The sequence below is a fragment of the Oryctolagus cuniculus genome, chromosome 2, assembly GCF_051225735.1.
Source record: "Oryctolagus cuniculus isolate XC-2025 breed Fujian yellow rabbit chromosome 2, ASM5122573v1, whole genome shotgun sequence".
In the NCBI taxonomy this organism is placed as follows: domain Eukaryota; kingdom Metazoa; phylum Chordata; class Mammalia; order Lagomorpha; family Leporidae; genus Oryctolagus; species Oryctolagus cuniculus.
The window spans coordinates 83,551,951-83,572,142 of NC_142868.1; the positions used below are offsets into that span (position 1 = coordinate 83,551,951).

The 20,192-nt window shown below is 41.5% G+C and overlaps 1 long non-coding RNA gene across 3 annotated transcripts in view; it reads right to left on the minus strand.

Moving 5' to 3' along the window:
• Positions 1-767: 767 nt before the first annotated feature.
• Positions 768-20,192, minus strand: part of LOC127490277 (uncharacterized) — a 122,977-nt gene continuing 103,552 nt past the window's right edge. For all 3 annotated transcript variants that reach the window (XR_016230010.1, XR_011386349.2, XR_016230008.1), the window contains 2 exons: positions 5,635-5,731; positions 768-1,884 (listed from right to left, as the gene is read on the minus strand). This is a non-coding gene — a long non-coding RNA (uncharacterized LOC127490277). The remainder of the gene's footprint in view (positions 1,885-5,634; positions 5,732-20,192) is intronic.

The following is a 20,192-nucleotide window of genomic DNA, read 5'->3' on the forward strand; positions in this document are numbered from 1 at the left end:
GACTGGAAGAGGAGCAACTGGGACAGAACCGGAGCCCCGGCCAGGACTAGAACCTGGGGTGCCGGCGCCGCAGGCAGAGGCTCTGGCCTACACCATCAACCTTTGAAACGAGTGTTTTCCTAATGAAGCAGGAGAATAGAATAAGGAAGTCTTTTCTGTTTTAACCCTATAAGGAGAATAACTTCGAAAAGACCAGTCCACTTTTGGTCATTATTTCAGCTTTCTTCAGTCCTTTTCTGCCTATAAAAACCAACTTCTGCTCAACTTATTGGAACATCCATTCTATTTTAATAAGTGAGGTGTTCCCCAGTTTCTAATCATATTTTAACTAAATTTCCTGCAATTTTATCTTTAGACACTGGATTTAGGTGTACGAGTATAAAACAGAAGCTTCTTAGTGATCTTCTATGACAAGACCATTTGGCTTATACACAGGCTGGATCTGCACACCAAATACTGAACGATGATGGATAACAACATAGAAAATTCCAGAGTGTTTCTCTCTGTGTCCTAGGACAGAAGATATTTTTGTGTGATAGGCAGGTAAGTTAAGTAAAACCAAGGCTGTTTGTGCCATTGATCAGCTTGCTAAATGTTTACTTTTTTTTTTTTTTTGAAAGGCAGAGTTCCAGAGAGAAAGGGAGGGAGGAGGGATGGAGGGAGGGAGAGAGAGAGAGAGAGAAAGAGATCTTCCATCTGCTGGTTCACTCCCCAAATGACTGCAATAGCAGAAGATGGGCAAGAGTGAAGCCAGGAGCCTGGAACTTCATCCAGGTCTCCCATATGGGTACAAGGACCCATGGACTTGGGCCATCTCCTGCTGTTTTCCCAGGCACATTTGTAGGGATTGGAAGTGGAGCAGCAGGGACTTGAACAGGTGCCCATATGGGGTGTCGGGTGTTGCAGACAGTGGCTTAACCCACTGTGCCATAACACTGGCCCCTAATAGTTTTGCTTCTGCGTGCTCAGTTCCCTTCTTTTCCACTGATTGGAACCTGCTGGGGAGGAATGTTAGCATTTTATTTCAATATCACAGGAAGGGGAAGTTGTGATGGTAGAAGGCAAGGATATACTGCTTTCTGACAATACTTTTAAACTCTTTGTTTTTATTGTTTTTAATTAAGTGGATGGAAGATGAGTATAAGCTCTAAGACAGACACTGTAAACATCACAATTCCATACCTATGTTTAATTGGGTAGTTGATTTTCCTAGGGCTGCCATTACAAGGTACGGCACATTGGGTGGCTTAAAACAAATTTATGCTCTGACAATGCTGGAAGCTAGAAATCTGATATCACTGTGTCAGCAGAGCTTTGCTGTACCTGAAGGCTTTAGGACCAAATCCTTCCTTGCCTCTTTCTAGCTTCTGGTAGTTGCAGGCTGTTCTTAGTGTTCCTGGGCTTATGGGTGCTTCATCAGCATCATCTCAATCCCAGCAGATGGCCATCTTCCCAGTGTCTCTGTAACCAAACTGCTCCCCCCACCCCACCCCACATACACACTTTTTACCATTCATTGGCTGGGAGCCCCTAATTGAGTATGACTTAGTCTTAACTTGGCTACATCTGTAAGACCCTATTTCTAAATACAGTCACATTCTGAGATACTGGGGGTTACAAGTTCAACATTTATTTTCTTGACACAGCTAGGCTGGTAAATGGCAGAAGAGACTGTTTCATTTCTGCAGTTGCTCAGAGAAGGATCCCTTTGGGATGCGGACCCCAGAGGTCTTCTTACTAACATTGTGCATGAGTGCTGGGGAGAACACCCAGTCCAGGGCTACTCAGCAGTGCAATGACCTCCAACTTGGGATGCCCTCATCCTTCTATGAGTCTGATGGTTTCTTCTGGGCCACCTTGTGGGTAACCACTTCAAATTCTCCTCTGAAAGAGAAGAGGTATAAAGAAACCAAATGAATAAAATAAGAACTTAAAAGCTGTTATCTCTCCTTTGGGGCATTTGCATTTTAATGGAGAAAGCTGGCCCCCATCCCAGATCTACTGATTCACAATCTCCAAGGGACAGTTCTGGGAGAATCTGCATTTTGCAGAGCACACAAAGTGGCTCACACTATTGGGCATGTGTAGGAAATACGGGATAGAGGGCTCCTGACTTCTGAAATCATTAGAAAGCATTGTGGGGATTAGGACTCCTGGATTATGCTATGGGATAACAGGCTGGGCTTGGAAAGACCCTTGGTTAGACTTAATCCAGGTTGGTGTCTTCTGTGCAGGAATACAACCAGATGACATTGATAGGGGTGAGCGAAAAACAGGATTTATGGAAAAACAAAAGGATAGTGCACACTCAAAATCAATTTTGGGCAACATCAAAAGGGGAGAATTGCCTCTACTCAGGCTGGGGTTGTCCTTCTAATAGGTTAAAGAGTAGTGCTTGGGGCAAGGGCCTTATTGAATGTTCAAAGGAGGCAAGGTTTGCGTGGGCCCGCAGTACACTTGGTGGTTTCCAGGAAGACGTCACAGCATCTGGAGCACCATGGAACGTGAGACTTAGCTGCATGATGAAGAGTGAGTTTGCTGAGTCTTCAGCCATGTTGAGCCAACAGGGAAGGTGACGCAGTTTGGGTGGTGCACATGGCTTGGGTGTTGGCAGCCATTGACTCCTTGTCCCTCACTACCTGCCTGTCTGTTGTCAAAAGTAGCACATACTGAGAGGAAAGATTTCAGGTCAGAGCCAGATGCAGACGCAGAAGAGAAGGGGAAGATAACAACTGTTTGATGGCCTCCAAGAACACCAGCTCCATATGCTAAATTCTCTATTTGTGCCAAGTTTGAGGCATGGTGTCTGACCCAGCAGGGGTCCAAAGGAAGAATGTTTTCTGAGCTCACTGTTCACAGTTCCTCTTAGGAGAAGCAGACTAGATTAGGACTGCTTATTAAATGCAAAGCCTCAGTCTTCTTGGAGGTTGGAAGGCCTATTTCCCACTAAGGGAGGATACAGGAGAGAAAATTCTAGCTCCATTCTGTTGCTTCCCTTGTTATGTCACATGCAGTCACTGGGTTGTGTTTTTTCTGTCTCGTTAAAAGAGTTGCTGATTATTATTATTATTGTTATTTGCACCTGAAGTTATAATCCACTCTCTGTGACTGCACATTTGATTGTTTTGAAGTGAAGGTGATAGGAAAGGCAGAGGAATGACTAGGGAAAAAATCTGGAGAACAGATGACAAGATAACATTGTTTTGGATTCTCTCAAAATAAACATGGTGTTGAAAAATGTTCCAAAATCATTTGCTTGAAAACCACACTTACTTTTGAGTAATATTTTTGTGAGTTATTTTAAAATGTGTCTTTTTGAAGGCTGCTGCTCTGAAGTTGAATTTGAAGTTGGCTTAATACCAAAGTGTGACATATTCTCTTTTATCAGGCTCTACTGTTTTCTGTTTAGTTTTTGCAAATTTAATTTTTGTGATTTCTGCATCAGGATAGAAATTCCCTAGTGGTTTTCTGTCTGGATGGGATCTTCAGTAAATGGTGATATAATTTCCTTTGTTATTCCGTAAACATCATGTCTTTATTTCTTCTGCCTTTCTTTGATTTCATCTCTTTAATACCAAAGACTGAGTGTCTCCCTGTGCCAGCTCTAAAGTACCGATATCTCTGCTGGGAAGCACCACACTGTTACTGAGAGAATGTAAAATGTGTTCCCTTCATTGCATCATGAAAAGCCCCTGCCCCACAGTAGACTTCCTGAGTTCAATTCCCTGCTCCAGCTTTTGATTCCAGCTTCCTGCTACTGCAGATCCTGGAAGATAGTGGTGATAGCTGGAGAGTGTGTCATTGCCACCCACCTGGAGACACCGATTGAATTCCCAGCTCCCGACTTCAGCCTGGGCCCAACCCCAGCCATTTGGGGCATCTGGGGAGTAAGCCAGAGAATGGAACCTTGCTCTCTCTCTCTCTCTCTTCCTCCCTCCCTCCCTCTCTCTCTCCCTCCTTCCCTCCCTCCATCTCTCCCTCCCTCTACACTACATCCGGGGCTAGTGGAGCACAGATAAGGTCGGTTGACCACAGTGAAGAATGTCAGGGAATGCTTCCTAGGAGAAATTGCACTTGAGAGGAAACTCGGAGTTTGGGTGTTAGTTCAGAGAACACGTGGTTGGAAAGGAGTATTTCGTCTGTACTCACATACTTCACCTTCCCTCCGGCTGCCACGGGTGTTCTGTTTCTGCTCCGTGGAAGCTGAACTCTCCGCTTACCCTCACAATCACATGCTCTGACCTTTTCAAGCACCTCGTTCTTGTAAGCTGACCTTTCATCCTGCGGTAGCAATTTATACTTTGACTTTTGCATAAGCATGCAAACATGGTACAGTATCTCTTTTTTTTGAACACAAAACCAATTAAAACTCCCTGGCATTCATCAGCTTTTTGTTGCTCTAACAAATACCTGAGAGGGGCTGTTGACAAAGGAAGCTTTATTTTGGAGGTTCACCATCCACAGTCAGGTAGCAGCATTAGTCTGGCATCAGAAGGAGGTAATGGATGGCAGGACTTGTGTGGAGGGAAGTTCACATGTGAGTCAGGAGACAGAGAGAGACAAGGGAGCAAGCTCACCTGTGTGATCTCTCCTTATAAAGCCATCGTGATTGGATCATGCAAATCCACCCTGGCAGCCTAACCAACCCAATCCCTTTCCAAAAGCCCCACCCTTGGGTGCCATATTGGATTGAGATTCTTCCCTCTGTAGTGCCAAAAGCTTATGACTGTATGTATAAGAGTTGGGGAGCCAAACCTTGTTCAAACCATAGCCTCTCTTTACCACATCCACCCCCAGTAACTCATTTTCTTCTGCTTTTCTTTACACCAAACTCCTTGAGATAGTTATTTGTGCTGTCTCCACTTCTCTGCATTGCATACTTCCTGAAGCTCACTGCAAGAAGGTCTTCATTCTCAGAATTTCCTTGAGATCACTTTTCTCGAGAGCAATCCCTCTCATACCCCATGCCGGTAAGGGTCAAGTCTCAGCAGCTGGTTCCTTGAAGATCAGCAGCATCCTCCTTTTTGATAGGTGGTTTCCGCTTCCTTCAGGACAACACATGTTCCTGATTTCTCCTAACTCTTGGTGGCTAATGCTGTCTTTTCCCCTCGCTCTTCATCCTCTTCTAACATCAAAATGTGCAGCCCTGGCCTTGTTTTCTGCATTTATGCTCACCCCAGGGACATGGCTTAAATATAATTTCTTACAACATCCAAATGTACATATCTCCTTTTAGTGATATGCCAGTTAACGTTTAATAAGCATCTCTCCAGGGAAAATAAAGCCTTAATTTGTCACATTTGCCAGTTTCTGTGGTCTGAATACTCTTGCCACAGCAGATCCAAGCCACCAGTGTGATACCCTGAAAGGGGATTTAGGAGGAAAAATGCAGCGACGCACCATTAGACGGTATTCCCACCACATCAACTCAATAGGTGTAAATAATCTCAGGAACTTAGTAAGATAATGAGGAAGCAAAGCATTTGTTTTTAATATAATTAATTATATATTTGCTTAATTTAATTATCGCAGCAGATTCTAATGACTAGATTACAAAATGCCTTGAGAGTCCATAAGTGCCAGCAAAATATTGCAGAGTAGGTAGCTTATAAGCAGTAAAAATTTGTTTCTTACAGTTTTAGAAGCTGGAGAGATCAAGGGGCCAGCAGATTTGGTGTCTGACAGAGGTTCATGCTCTGGTTCATAGACAGTGCCTTCTCTCTGTGTCCCCCTGTGATAGAAAGGGCAAGAAAACTCTCTGAGGCACATTTCATAATGGTACCGATGCTACTTGCAATATAATCTGCAAAACCTACCTCAATATTGTCACCTTGAATTAAGTTTAAATATTTAGACTACAGCACTTATTTCTGTCGACAAACACTCCGCACTCCTGGCTAAATCCAATCTCCCTCCTGTTCATTAGAATTCATTATCATTCAAGGACATTGCTCTGGTAACTGTGAGCTCTAATATTATTGATTTGTCTTCTCTACTGTATTAGTTTTACCATCCTACAAGCATAATAAGTATGTATGAAAAACAAAGACAAGCAGTGTGTGTTTCAATGGCACCATCACCTTAGGAGTTGGCTGTGATCTCCAGGACTATGTTTCTTTCTTTCTTTTTTAGATTTATTTATTTATTTGAAAGGCAGAGTTACAGAAAGACAGAGGCAGAGAGAGAGAGAGAGAGAGAGAGAGAGAGGTCTTCCATCCTCTGGTTTACTCCTAGATGGCTACAATGGTTGGAGCTGTGCTGATCCAAAGCCAGGAGCCAGGAGCTTCTTCCAGGTCTCCCATGTGGTGCAGGGGCCCAAGGACTTGGACCATCCTCTGCTGCTTTCCCAGGCCATAGCAGAGAGCTGGATTGGAAGTGGGGCAGCCGGGACTCCAACTGGTACCCACACGGGATGCCAGCAGTTCAGGCAGCAGCTTTACCCGCTATACCACAGCACCGGCCCCTAGAACTCTGTTTCTGTCCAGCTCACGCAGACGAGTTTCCCAAGACTTGACTTCTCTGGGGCAATGATTTGAGAGTTGGGACTTCACTGAAATGATTCTTGGGATTATGTGTCAGAGTGGAGTGGTGATGTAAAATACCATAGAGGCCCTGGTATCAAGACTGTCTCCACAGAGAAGTTTGCTAATTAGAACCTCATTTCAGAGAACCATCCTTGGCATCTTGAGCAGTCTACAATTTAGGGTTCCTGGGTTTTGATTGTGTTTTTAAGGTGATCGGTTGAAAGGAAAGGCCATAGTCCTTGGCAAGGTGTGAGATAGCATGCAGTGTGGTGTGTCTAGAAAAGGCAAAACCAGCCAGATCACCACTGCTGGGTGGGAAAATCTAAGGAATTTGATTTTTAGTCTTAATTTACAAAACCATTTTAGAAATTCTATAGCTAAGCAGAGCTTCCCAATTGTCTTCATTGTAATCTTCATTTCTTCATTTGATGCGATTTCTTTATTCTTCTCAAACTCTGGCTGGACTTTAGTGTTAAGATTATGATTATGAAATAAAAGTTAAGTCACAAAACAAACTGGTATGTCACACCTCCAGAATGTCTCTTCTAGTCCAGAATTCTTTCTCCATCTGCACAATGGGCCTTTTGGAAGTCCAACAGCTGTCTCAGAGTTATCTGATTCTCCCTTGTACCTTCCCCCAACTACCAAACCTGCTCCAAACCATCATGATTTCCCCTACCAGTAAATGAAAACTCCTCTAAACCACACATGCCGTGCATCCTTCCCTAAGTCCTATATGCATGGTTGATGCCTGACTGGATTGATGGTTTAAAAATTAATGTATTAAATATTTTCATTTTATTTGAAAGGCAGAGAGACAGATAAAACCTTCCATCTTATGATTCACTCCCCAAATGTCTACATTAGCTGGAGCATGGCACTTTCATGTGGGATGTGAGTATGCTGAGTGGTGGATGCCCCGTGAATGTTGCTTCCCCAAATATTATCATAGTTCCTTCCCTCACCACTTAGATGTTTTTAGGGGATCAGATATCATGTTCTTGGTAAGGCCTACCCTTACTATTCCATTTAAAATCACACCTGTCTGCTTGCATTAGTCCACTTTCTTTTGCTATAACTGAATGCTTGACATTGGGTACATTATTTTTTAAAAAGAGGTTTATTTAATTCATGGTTTTGGAGATGTCCAAGATCAAATGTCCCCATGTGTTTCCCCCCTGGTAAGATCCTCCTGCCATCCTAATACCCAGCTGTGTTGCAACACTGAGAAGTAGAAAGGGAAACGGCTGTGTGCAGAAGAGACCAAGAGCATGGGGTGGCCTCGCTTTATCACAACCCACTCTCTGAAGAACTAACTCATTCCACAAGATCAGCATTAATCCCTTCCAAGGGCAGAGTCCCCATGACCTAATCACCTTCTGTTAGGCCACACCTCTTAAAGGTTCCACCACTTCCAACACAGCCACATTGGGGACAGTGCTCCCAGCTCATGAACATTTGAGGGACACACTCAGCCCGTGGCACCCCCATTCAAACTTCCTTCCATTACTTTTATTGTGCTCCATTTACTTAGAACTTAGCACTGTTCAATACACTATATAATTTTTTTTTAATTTGTCCATTTGAAGGACAGTGATATAAACACTGTGAAACAAACAGACAGAGTTCTCATCTGGTGGTGTCATTCCCAAATGTCTACAAATAACCGGACCTGAGTTGGATTGAAGTAGGAAGCTAGGAGCTTCCACACAGGTGTCAGGAACCCAACCACCTGGGCCATCACCACTGTCTCCCAGGTCCGCATTAGCAGGAAGCTGGTGTCAAGAGCCAGAGCTGAGGGCTGAAACTAGGCACTCTGATATGGGATGGGGGAGTCTTAGCTGGTAGACTACACACTCACCCTCATGTTCTATAATTTATTGTTTATATTTTACTCCCCGCCCCTGGAAAATGGAAATCCAGTGAAGATCTTGCATTAACAGATTGTAAATGTTGTAAGGTCCAAGATTTTGTCTTCTTACATTCTATTGCTTCACCTCTGGCACAAAATGCTAACACAAAGTACACACTTAATAAGTATTATTGAAAGGATGAATGAGTTGGGAACATCATTGCTGTGGCAGCAGGTTAAGCTGCTGCTTGCAACATGAGCATCCCATCTCACTGTGCTAGTTCAAAGCCTGGCTGTCCTGTCCCCAATCCAGCTTCCAGCTAATGCACCTGGGAAGGCAGAGGAAGATAGTCCAAGCACTTGAGGCCTTGCCACCCATGTAGGTGATCTGGATGGAACTTCTAGCTCCTGGTTTCAGCCTGTTTCATTTTGGCTGTTGAGGCCATTTAGGGAGTGAACCAGTAGTTATAACATCTTTTTCTTCCTTTCTCTCTGTTTCCATCTCTCTCCCTCTCACACTGTCATTCTGCTTTTCAGCAAAATAAACAAATTAATTATTAAGTCCTTTTTTTAAAAAAAAAAAGAATGAATTAATATACCAACTCAGAAAATTAACCAATAAAAGGCATGAATGCAAGAAATAAAATCACACAATCTTCAAAGGAAAATGCAAAAGGATTTGTTTTATTTTGTAAACAACTAGAGACATTTGACAGCTGTGAAAGAGAAAATTGACATGACCATTTTTTCCAGATATGGCACCAAGTTCCTGATCTGACACCTGTGGTTGTAATTGCTTCACTGAGATAGAGAATTGAGAAGGAGGCAGAGGATGGGGAGCTGGGATTTAGACTGTTGGGTTGCAGGAACCTGATGAGTATTTCTGTGGTAATGAGGTTCAGGAAAGAGGCAGGCTAGGGTGGAGCCAACAGTATTTCTAGGTAGTTGCTCAATCTATAGTAAACTATAAAACGATCTGTAGGAAGGTCTGAAAAAGGGGGTACTCGAACTTTCTGATTGTGGCACAATTTTAACAACCAAATTTCTGGAAGTACATCTGTAGTTTAAAAAAGAAAAATTCAGGGGCAAGCATTTGGCACAGTGGTCAAGTTGCCACTTGGGATGTCCACATCCCATAACGGAGTGCCTGGTTCATGTCCTGGATACTGTGCTTCCCACACAGCTTCCTGCCAATGTGCACCCTGGGAGGCAGCAGATTATGGTTCAGGTACTTGCATCCCTGCCATCCTTGTTTGGAGACCCATAGTAAGCCCTAGGTATCTGCCTTCAGCCCGGCCCAGCCCCGGCTGTTGTAGCCATTTGGGGAGCGAACCAGAGGATAAGATATCTCTCTATCTGTATTTTATCTCTCTCTTACTCTTTCTCTCTGCCACTCAAATAAACTGAAAATAAATAAATTAAAATTTTGAGAAGAAAATTTCAGAAAATTGTCACCACCACAGTACATGAGATTGTATATTATTGCTTATTTATCTGGAAATTGTCAATGGTAGTGATTGTAGGCAGTAGCTATAAGTTCATTTGCATTTTAATGTGATTCTCAGACTTAACTTTCAAAGCATTTTATTGATGCTATCTCATGTATATGATAAGACGGTTCTCAAATATATACATTCCCTGGTTTTTTGGCTTTTAAAATTTTATTGTGTGTATGACCTACATCGATACTTTTGAGATTTGAGACTCTCTATTCAATAATGTATGATGTTGAAAACTGCAACAAAATCCTATGACTTTTTGTGAATCTCCAGGAAAATGCAGAAACTGAAAGACATAGCCAGATACTTCATTTTAAGGCAGATACTAACTAGAGAAGATAATATTTTGGGTCTGCCTCTTAAGAATTTCCACTCTTTTGCCCATTTTGATAATCTTTGTATTTAGCTGTGATGTTAATTGTCTATTTAGATTGGTGAGGTGGTTGTGTTTCAAACAACCATGTTCATGTTTGATTTTTTAAACCAAACCCCTTTTGTTCTTTCCTTTCCTGGTTCTGCATTTGTGGTCAGGTTAAATCATATTTTTTATGTTCCATGTTATTTAAACTTAAATCTCCTTGCATCATTTTTAAAAGTAGTGACCCTAAATTGATTGCAGTATGTGGTACATGTTTATCTGATCTGCATCTGTCTGTAATTAACATATTACATCACAGGCTGTAAGCACAACAGTGTACTTATAGTTTGTTCCTTCTGGCTTTTTATGTACTTTTAAAATTATTACCTCTGTATACTATAAACTCCACAATACATTGCTATTATTATTTTATTTAAGATTTATTTTACTTACTTGAAAGGCAGAAGTACAGGAAGACAGGAAGAGATAGAGATCTCTTCCATCCACTGGTTTACTCTGCAAATGGCCTTAACAGCCACGGCTGGGCCAGACCTAAGTCAGGAGCCAAGAGTTTCTTCCAGGTCTCCCACTTCTCCCACATGATATGCAGGGGCCCAAGCACTTGGGCTATTGTCCACTGCTTTCACAGGGGCATTAGTAGGGAGCTGGATCAGAAGTGGAGCAGCTGGGACTTGAACCAGCACCTATATTGGATGCTGGCACTGCCGGCTGCAGCTTAAACCACTGCGCCACAATGCTGGCCCTGAGGGATATTTGTCTTTTAAAGAAATGAACTTATGGGGCTAGTGCTGTGGCATAGTGGGTTAAGCTTCTGCCTGCAGTGCCAGCATCCCTATGGGCACTGGTTCTAGTCCCAGCTTCTCCACTTCTGATCCAGCTCCCTGCTAATGCACCTGGGAAAGCAGCAGAAGATGGCCCAAGTCCTTTGGCCCTTGTACCCACATGGGAGACCTGGAGAAAACTCCTGCTCCTGGTTTCCGATTGGCCTAGCTCAAGCTGTTGCGGCCACTTGGGGAGTGAACTTGTGGATGGAAGATCTCTCTCTCTCTCTCTGTAACTCTGCCTTTCAAATAAAATAAACAAGTCTTTTAAAAAATGAACTTACAAGTTTTAGTGAAGTCTTAAGCTGTAATAATATAATACGAATGCTTTAATTTTAAACAAAGATAATGTTTTCAAAGATTCATTATTTAAAATTCAAAATATTAATAATGTGTCTTCTTAAAATCTGACATAACCAATACCTTTCGCTATTCATTGTTCTGGTTAAATTTGGATTTTGAAAAATTGTAATCAGCTGCTACTCTGTGGACAAAATGGCCAGTGACTTTGTGTTCCTAGACCTCAGATAATCCTAAGAACAGTGTTCTGATAGTTCTGTGATGTCTACATGACAGTTACGGAGAGACTTAAGGAAGATATCTTTATTTTTCTTTAGCCCTAAATGAAAGTGCAATGCAGAATAATCAGGCACTGAGTTAGTCAAATGAGACATCTTTTACACTTCCATGTAGATCTTGCCACCTATGGCAACTAAAAGTCATAATTCACAAAATTCACTGCAGTGCCAGCATCCCATATGGGCGCTGGTTCGAGACCCGGCTGCTCCACTTCCGATTCAGCTCTCTGCTGTGGCCTGGGAAGGCAGTGGAGGATAGCCCAAGCCCTTGGGCCCCTGCATTCTCGTGGGAGACCCAGAAGAGGCTCCTGGCTCCTGGCTTCGGATTGGCGCAGCTTCATCCAATGCAGCCATCTGGGGAGTGAACCAGTGGATGGTAGACACACCTCTCTCCCTCCCTGCCTCTCCTTCTCTCTGTGTGTAACTCTTTCAAGTAAATAAATAAATCTTTAAAAAAAAATCAATAAACTTTTAAATAATTTTATGTCTGTAATATTTATATCTTTGAAGTTTATTAAAGCTTAAAATCCTCTAGGAATTTTGGGATAAATATATTAGTGAATATATTTAATTTTTCTAAAAAGGAATTTTTATTTACAAAGATATTTATCCTTTCTCAAGCTTCTAAAAATTATCTATTGTATTTATTTGAAAGACACAGAGAGAGAGATCGAACTCCCATCTGCTGGTTCACTCCCTAAATGCCTGAAACAGCTGAGGCTATACCAAGCCAAAGCCAGGAGCCTGGAACTCAATCAGGGTCTTGCAACATGGGTGGCAGGGACCCAAATACTTGAACTGTCATCTACTGCCTTCCAGCTGTATATTACAGGAAGCTGGAATCTTCCTGTGTGAAGCTGGGTCTTGAACTCAGGCACTCAGATATGGAATGCAGGCATCCTAAGCAGTATCTTAACCCATGCCAATGTCCATCCCCTGGAACTTTGTATTTATTTATAAAGTCCTGGGTTTTTATTTCCCTTTAGCTTGAGGTACTTATTTTATCAATTCTTATAATGCAAGAACATTTATTCTTCTGAAAATGCCTTTGTTTTGCCTACATTTCTGGATATTTCTGCTGGATTTCAAGTTCTAGTTAGAATAATATTTTAAAGTACTTTACTGATATCATTCCATTGTCTCTGGTCTTTACTCTTTTTGGTGAGAAGTCAGCCAGCCAGCAGTATAATTGTCTCTATGTGATGTGTATTGTTTCCTCCGGTTCCTTTTAGGAATGGCTCTTCGTCTTTCGTTTTCAGTAGTTTGACATTATGTGTTTTGTGTGACTTTTTTTATATTTATCCAGTTTGAAGTTCACTAAGCTTCCTGAAACTGGATTGATTTTTTTTGTTCAAGTTCGGAAGTTTTTTGCCATTGTCTCTTAGAATATTTTCTTCACCTCATTCTCTTTTCTCTCTCTTACTGGGACTATAATTGTGTATATCTTAGATTATTTGATACCATCCTACAACATTCCAAAGTCCTATTCTGAATGTCATTTAGGCTGTCTGGAGGTGGTTCATTAATGTATTTGGACTTAGAGGCGTTAATGATCCTGTTTCCCATGGCAAAAGAGACTCTGGTTGTCCATGTCATAGAATAGCAAAAGGGTGACAACTGTAATCATGTGTTTATAGATTTGGTATTTGAATGACCAAATATTTGCTGTTATAGAGTGAGAGCTACTAGGTTAGGGAGAGCCAAATGGAAGCTAACAAAATTTGCTATACCAACCAAAATTGTAAAACCAAACACTCCACCCCCACCCCCCAGACAAGCAAACAAACCAACAGACAAAAAAACAAAAAGCAAACCCCACACATTCTGGATGGATTGCGAAACCTATCATACAGTTATATGCCTGAAAGATGCACGAGTGACAATTCCCCTTTTAACTCGACTAATTGGCACTGCAGAAGACAAATGGATCTTGAAGAATAACACTGGGTTTTTGTCAACCTAATCAGGCAGTAACTTCAATTACAGGTGTTCTTGGAGATGTGGTTTCTGTTACTGGAACAAGCAACAAATCTCCAGGCACCTAGTCTACAGCTATTGATCTGGTGACTGCTTTTGTCTATCTGTAGTTGAAATGTAGAGCCCGTGGGATGCTCTTTCCTGTGATTAAAGTGAACAGACAGCCACAACAACCCAAAACAGGCAGTATTACCAAGGCCCGGGACTTTCCAGGAAGTAACATTTAGGCTGTAGGTCAGGGAACCACAGCTAGCTGAGGTGCTTACCAAGGGCAGATTATGAGATCTACAGAAGAAAGTAGTTATACATACTACCTGCAACCACTCGCAGAAATGAGAAATATAAAAATTCTGTGAGTATATGTCCACGTTTGATGTGACTATCAAGACTAGTTTTTCTCCTCACTTCCATTCCCCCACCATCTAACACAGATGTATTAGTGATGGTTGATTTGCATCTCAGTTTTAAGTCATAGGACATCAAAGCGTGTGACCCAGAAGTGGAACAGTCCTATGTAAAGATGGACAGAGGGACGCCGTTCTGCTTTCAGGAGAGGATTTGGATCTTTCAGTTGTATGAGAATAGTCACATGGTGTTTTGTGTTATGTTGTTTTCTTTCCCCATAGGGGTAGAGCCATTGTGTGGCTTCTATGAAGGTGTACTGAGGACCCACCCTTCCCTGAATCTGCTCCCTGCTCCTAGTGTTTGCCACCTTCAGACATGGGGGTGCCAGTGCTTATGCTGTCTTTCATAGCTTTCCTCTCTTAGGAACATTTTGGGCTTCCTTCAATGCTTTGTAAAATCTGTATAGTATCACCTTTATTTGTTTTCTACTGCTAAAATGGAGTTATTTTCTTGGTAGTTCAGCTTATAAAGGGATTTGTCCAGATGGAATGGCCACACTGTATACTCAGCCCAGCACTTTGAACTTCAGACAATTTCCCTAAGACAGTTTTAGTTTTAAAGATAGTCTTCCTCATGCAAAAACAACAAAATTCAACCTATATGAATTATTTTGTTTTTGGCTTTGCTTTTTAACCACAACTCACAAAGCATAGAATGGTAGCCAGAATTAACATTAAGAAAGCTAGCAGCAATAAAGACTATAATTTTTAGTTAAGATATTGTGTATTGCCAGCCTATGTTCTTACATTCCAGATGATTGAAACTAGACCTAGGACTGTATCATCTCTTTACAGTCTCATTGAATATTGAAATGAAGATTAGGTGTTTGGTCATTTTCTTACTTTGCTAATTGTAATGTTTTCTATCATTTAACCAAATGAAGATGCAAAACAGCAAAAGTAGTTTTTCAAAAAAGATTGAAATATCCACACAGAGTTTTTAAAGTATTGAGTCTAATTTGCTTGTATTTTATTGCCATCTGAATATACTCCTATGTAATACTGAAGTTGATGGGAGGCATTTATCAGTATTCCCAAAAGAACGTCGCTGGTTGGGCTGGAACATGAACCTCTCCACGTGTTGACTGAGAAGCTGGTTACAAAGAGCTGCTGGCCACCTTGCTGGGATGGACTTTACAAGAAGCAGTCCCTGGATCTTAAGAGGGAATTTTTATTGTATTTAATGATTTAGTGAGAAGAATTCAGAAAATTTTTCTGGGCTGATTCTCTGACATTTCAAAATTTTAATAGTCTATGAAGTATTGGTGGGTGTGTGATTTTATTCCAGGCACTGTTATAGATTGGTAAGTGGGCGTTTGCCTCCACACACACCCAGCTCAGGTCCTCATTGTTACATGTGACTCTTTTCTATTCCAGCTTCAAAAATCCTTCAGAGAAAGATAGTAGATAATATTTATTTCAAAATCTAATATCCATGTGCCTGCCATTATTTCCAATGCCTCATCTCAGTATTTTATGATACAGGATAAACTCATTTCTTCTGTTCATAGTGGATATAATAATTACAATTACTTTTTAGGCATTACTTGTCTGCATATATTCTTTATAAATTTTTATTTTCATTTTATATGAAAGTCAGAGAAATAGAGACAGAAAAACATAAAGCAATTTTCAATCTGCTAGTTTATTCCTACAGCAGTAGAGGCTGAAACAGGGAAAGCCAAGAGCCCAGAACTCAGTTTGGGTCTCCCACATGAGTGTCAGAAACCTGAGTGCTTGATCCGTCCCTGCTGCCTTCCAAGGAAGCTGTAACCAGGAGTGGAGCTGAAACTCAAATTCAGACCTTGCAATCTGGGATTTGGGCATCCCAAGTAGTGTCTTAACTGCTATGCTAATGTCTATCCCTATACCTGAAAATATGATAATGTACATGAGAGTTATTGGTGGGGCCAGCACCGTGGCTCACTTGGTTAATCCTCCGTCTGCGGTGCCGGCATCCCATATGGGCGCTGGATTCTGTCCCTGTTGCTCCTCTTCCAGGCCAGCTCTCTGCTGTGGCCCGGGAAGGCAGTGGAGGATGGCCCAAGTCCTTGGGCCCTGCACCTGCATGGGAGACTAGGAGGAAGCACCTGGCTCCTGGCTTCAGATTGGCACAGCGCCGGCCATAGCAGCCATTTGGGGGGTGAACAAACAGAAGGAAGACCTTTCTCTCTGTCTCTCTCTCTCTCTCACTGTCTATGATGCTACCTGTCAAATAAGAAAGAAAGAAAGAAAGAAAGAAAGAAAGAAAGAAAGAAAGAAAGAAAGAAAGAAAGAAATCAGCTCCTTCATCAGTGGTTGTTAAAAAAAAAGTTATTGGTAAACTCTAAAGCCTTATTCAAGATGTTAATATTATCTATGCTAATACTATAATTAGCATTAAATTTTGTTAACAGCATCACTGATTTTAAGGACTTTGGATAATACAAATAATGATAAAGTCTCAGTCTCCCTTGCTCACTCGCTCTCTGTTTCCTTTTGGTGTGTATAAGGCTCTTTCTCCATTTTCAAGAACTAAAAGACTCCTTTCAACCTTCCAACTGAGTACCAGAAAATTTTCAGAGAATCAGCATTATGGCTTCATGTACCATTTGGCATGAATATAGGGTACCAGTGTGGTGCTTTAAAGAGAATCACTTGTGCATAAGTTTGGTAAATACAAAGACAGTAGCTCCACTAGAATCACTTGTAATAGGCTGATGATTGGCGAACGCAATTTTCAGAGGATCCTAGTGCATCTAATGGAAAATCAGCAGTCGAGCTATATGTATATATACACAGCTGAGGGCCGTGGGACCATCCCTCTCCTGCCTGCTCTTCATTATCTGTGGAACTGGGATTACACTAGCCCCACGTTTCTTAAAACTTGTTATAAAGATGCATCGTAGACTGTAAAATCACAGGACGACAAGGGACGTCATGATCATCTAATGCCCTTATTTTCCCATAAAGGAATTGGCCCCAGTAAGTAAATGATTTGTCCCAAGTGAAAAACCTAATTGGAATATAACACGCTGAAGGCTTTTTTAATTGAAAGAGATGTTTTAGTTATATGTTAAGTCTTTCGCTAAATGAGAAATTCTCCGGAGCCTCTCTGGCCATCATTTTGAGATCTTTTTGTACTAAAGACTGACTGCTTTTCAGGGCAGAGCTGTACACTTTCCGGGCATTTTGTTAGGCAGTCATTGTTTCCAATCCATTGACCCTGAGTTCTTGTGACTTCTGGATCTTCACTCTATCACAGGTGGAGTTTCCCAGGAAGCAGTTTCTAAAATAGAAATAACTATGGTCGAGGTTTATTAGGGAATCCTTTTGAAAGCAATACTTGTGTAAGGAAGAGGCAAATAAAATCCCAGGATTTATCAAACGGAAGTCAACCTGTACTGACTTCAATATTGTGCCACAGTGGACGCTGCAGGGAATTTAGCAGGTGGAACAACCTTCAGGTCTTCAGTTGGGATGAGAAAGACAGGCTGTTAACCCTCTGCACGTGTGAGTTACTGAATGCAGGCTGCCTTGGGAAAGGGGGTGTAACGTGGGGTGAAGATGCTTTCTTCTGTAGGTTGTTCTCCAGTTGGTCTGACATCCCATGACTGTTTATGGGCACTGACACTTGGGATTCCTTTATTTATGAAAGGGAACAGAGATGGTACATCATAGCACTCACCACAAATAATAAATTTTGGAATTACTTTAGACATTTCTACTCAGAAATCTCACTGCCTACAGGCAGGCATTTCATGCCGTGGTCAAGATGCTGCCAGGGACACTAGTATCCTATATTGCTGTGCCTGGATTCATGTCCCATCTTCTCTCCCTATTCCAGTTTTCTGCTAATACATACCTTGGGAGGTAGCAGGTGTTAACTCAGATAGCTGGGTCCCTACCTTCCACTTAGGAGACCCAGACTGAGTTCTGGGCTCCTGGATTTGGCCTGGCCAGCCTTGGCTGTAGTGGACATCTGGGGGAATGAACCAGCAGTTGGAAGAGCTCTCTGTTATTTTTCTTTATCTCTGTTTCACTGCTTTTCAAATAAAAAAAGCAATTTTTTTAAAAGGAACTACATAAAGCTTTTAAAAGTCTTGCTACTTTTAGTTGGTATAGTATATCTATAAATAAATTTAGACAGAATTGATATAATAACAATGTCAAATCCTCAATTCATTAATACTAGAGTACTCTAAAAAGTTCATGAAAATATAATCAAAAGATAAGTTTGTTTTGGTGCAAAAAGTTTGTTTTGGATTTTTGAAATCCATGCATAATTTTTTCATAATATCCATGAATTGTTGAAGACCCTGCTATACCTATTTATTTAGATCTTCAATTTCTGTTAGTGATATTTTGTAGTTTTCAGTGTGCAAAACTTAAATACATTTAGATATATTTGTCCTTAAGTATTTGATGTGTTTTTTTAAGATTTTAAATGACACATTAAAATTTTGTTTAAAATTGTTTCTTGATATTAAATAGAAGCATAGTTAAAGATTTTTGCATATTAGTCATATTCTGAAACCTTGCCAAACTAATTATTCACAGTAGATTTTTTAGTAGATCCCTTAGAATTTTCTACGTCTGTGATTATATTGATTGTGACTCTTTGGTTCCAACTTGTATGCCTTTTACTTCCTTTTACTGCACTGAGCAATGGCGGGAACTTGCAGTCCATTGTGGAACAGGAGCACTGACGACAGACATCCATGTCTTCTCCCCAATCTGCTTGAACAGCATTCGGTCTTTCATCAAATGTGATGTTAGTGAATTATAGGAGATGAATTAGAATTCTTGAGTAGCAACATGGAATCACACATTCAGGCTCAACTGCTTCTTTAAACTCATAGGTTGTTGTGTGCTACATAATGACATTCCAGGCAAGATGGACCACATATATCAAACAATTCATGGAAAGTGCATTAATTTTTAATTCCATCTTTTCCCGCAAACATTTTGCAGTCCCCCCACCCCATACGCTCTATGATGCTTGCACTTGATGAAATCTGAGAATGAATTTCTCAGACTGTATCTCCATCATTAAGTGGCAAGAGTTGTATTCATTTTAGCTGCATCTATCCTGGACCCGGCAGTAGTAGAATAATCACCTACTTCCTTATTTAGGATGGACCCGGCAGTAGTAATTTAGGAAGACAGTTTCACTTCCTTATGGAAATATTTTCCCAAGCTGATAATGCACTGACCAGTTCTTTCGTGTGCATAAAAACGTACAAAGTCCTACAGAGGAACACTGAGTACCCCTATGGGATATTTATCACTTATTCCATTGATATTCATGATGAGAAGTTCCTGCTTAGACTAGTCTTCAAACAAACTGAATCTGGGTGGACATTTTTTGGCCTGGCTCCCTTCACAAGGGATGTTGACACTTCATTTTCAATTCATAAGCCCATCTGATATTTATGTAATATCCAAGAGTCAGCCACTGCGGCCAGAAAAGAGTGAGCATATTCGTGCACTGGTTCCTTTACCTCTTTCGCCACCCCAGCCTGCTTACAGAGGAGTTCAGCTTTCTCTTGACATACCCCTCGGTGATTCTGGAAGGTTCCAGGATGGCTTCTCAGTGGTACCCAGTGCTGCTTCTGCTGGGGCCGCCCTCCCTGAAGACATCGTGAGCCTCCCGCGGGTCTGGGCCCCGAGATCGCTGAGAGCAGCCTTTCAGGCACCAGACTCTAGGAAAACTTTCTGGCTTATTCCCTACAGCATCAGTGGTCAGGATCAGCGCCACCCAAGGCCTTTCATGAAGTCAGCTCTTTCCCCGACCACCACACCCATTCTCTCATGAGGAGGAGAGGGGGGACATTCTCTGCATCTCTCTGACCTTCTGCAACCAGTCATATCACAAACATGCAAACAAAGAAGCAAAGATTTCTTTTTCCTTCAGTCAAAACACCAAAACCACTATGCAAATTAATCCATGGGGATGAATACCTACAAGGATCCCTTTCTAGCCAGTTACAGATGAACAAATTTCATCTAGGCCGAGGTTGGAAACCTGGCTACACAACAATGCCTCCATGGCCTGGAGTTGGTGGTCAGATGAGTGTTTCTGTTTGGAAAATCAATCCAAAAATCATTTACTAAAGATTCATGGAGTGTTACTATGGGGGGGGCTCTGAAACAAATTTAGGTAAAATGCAAAACTG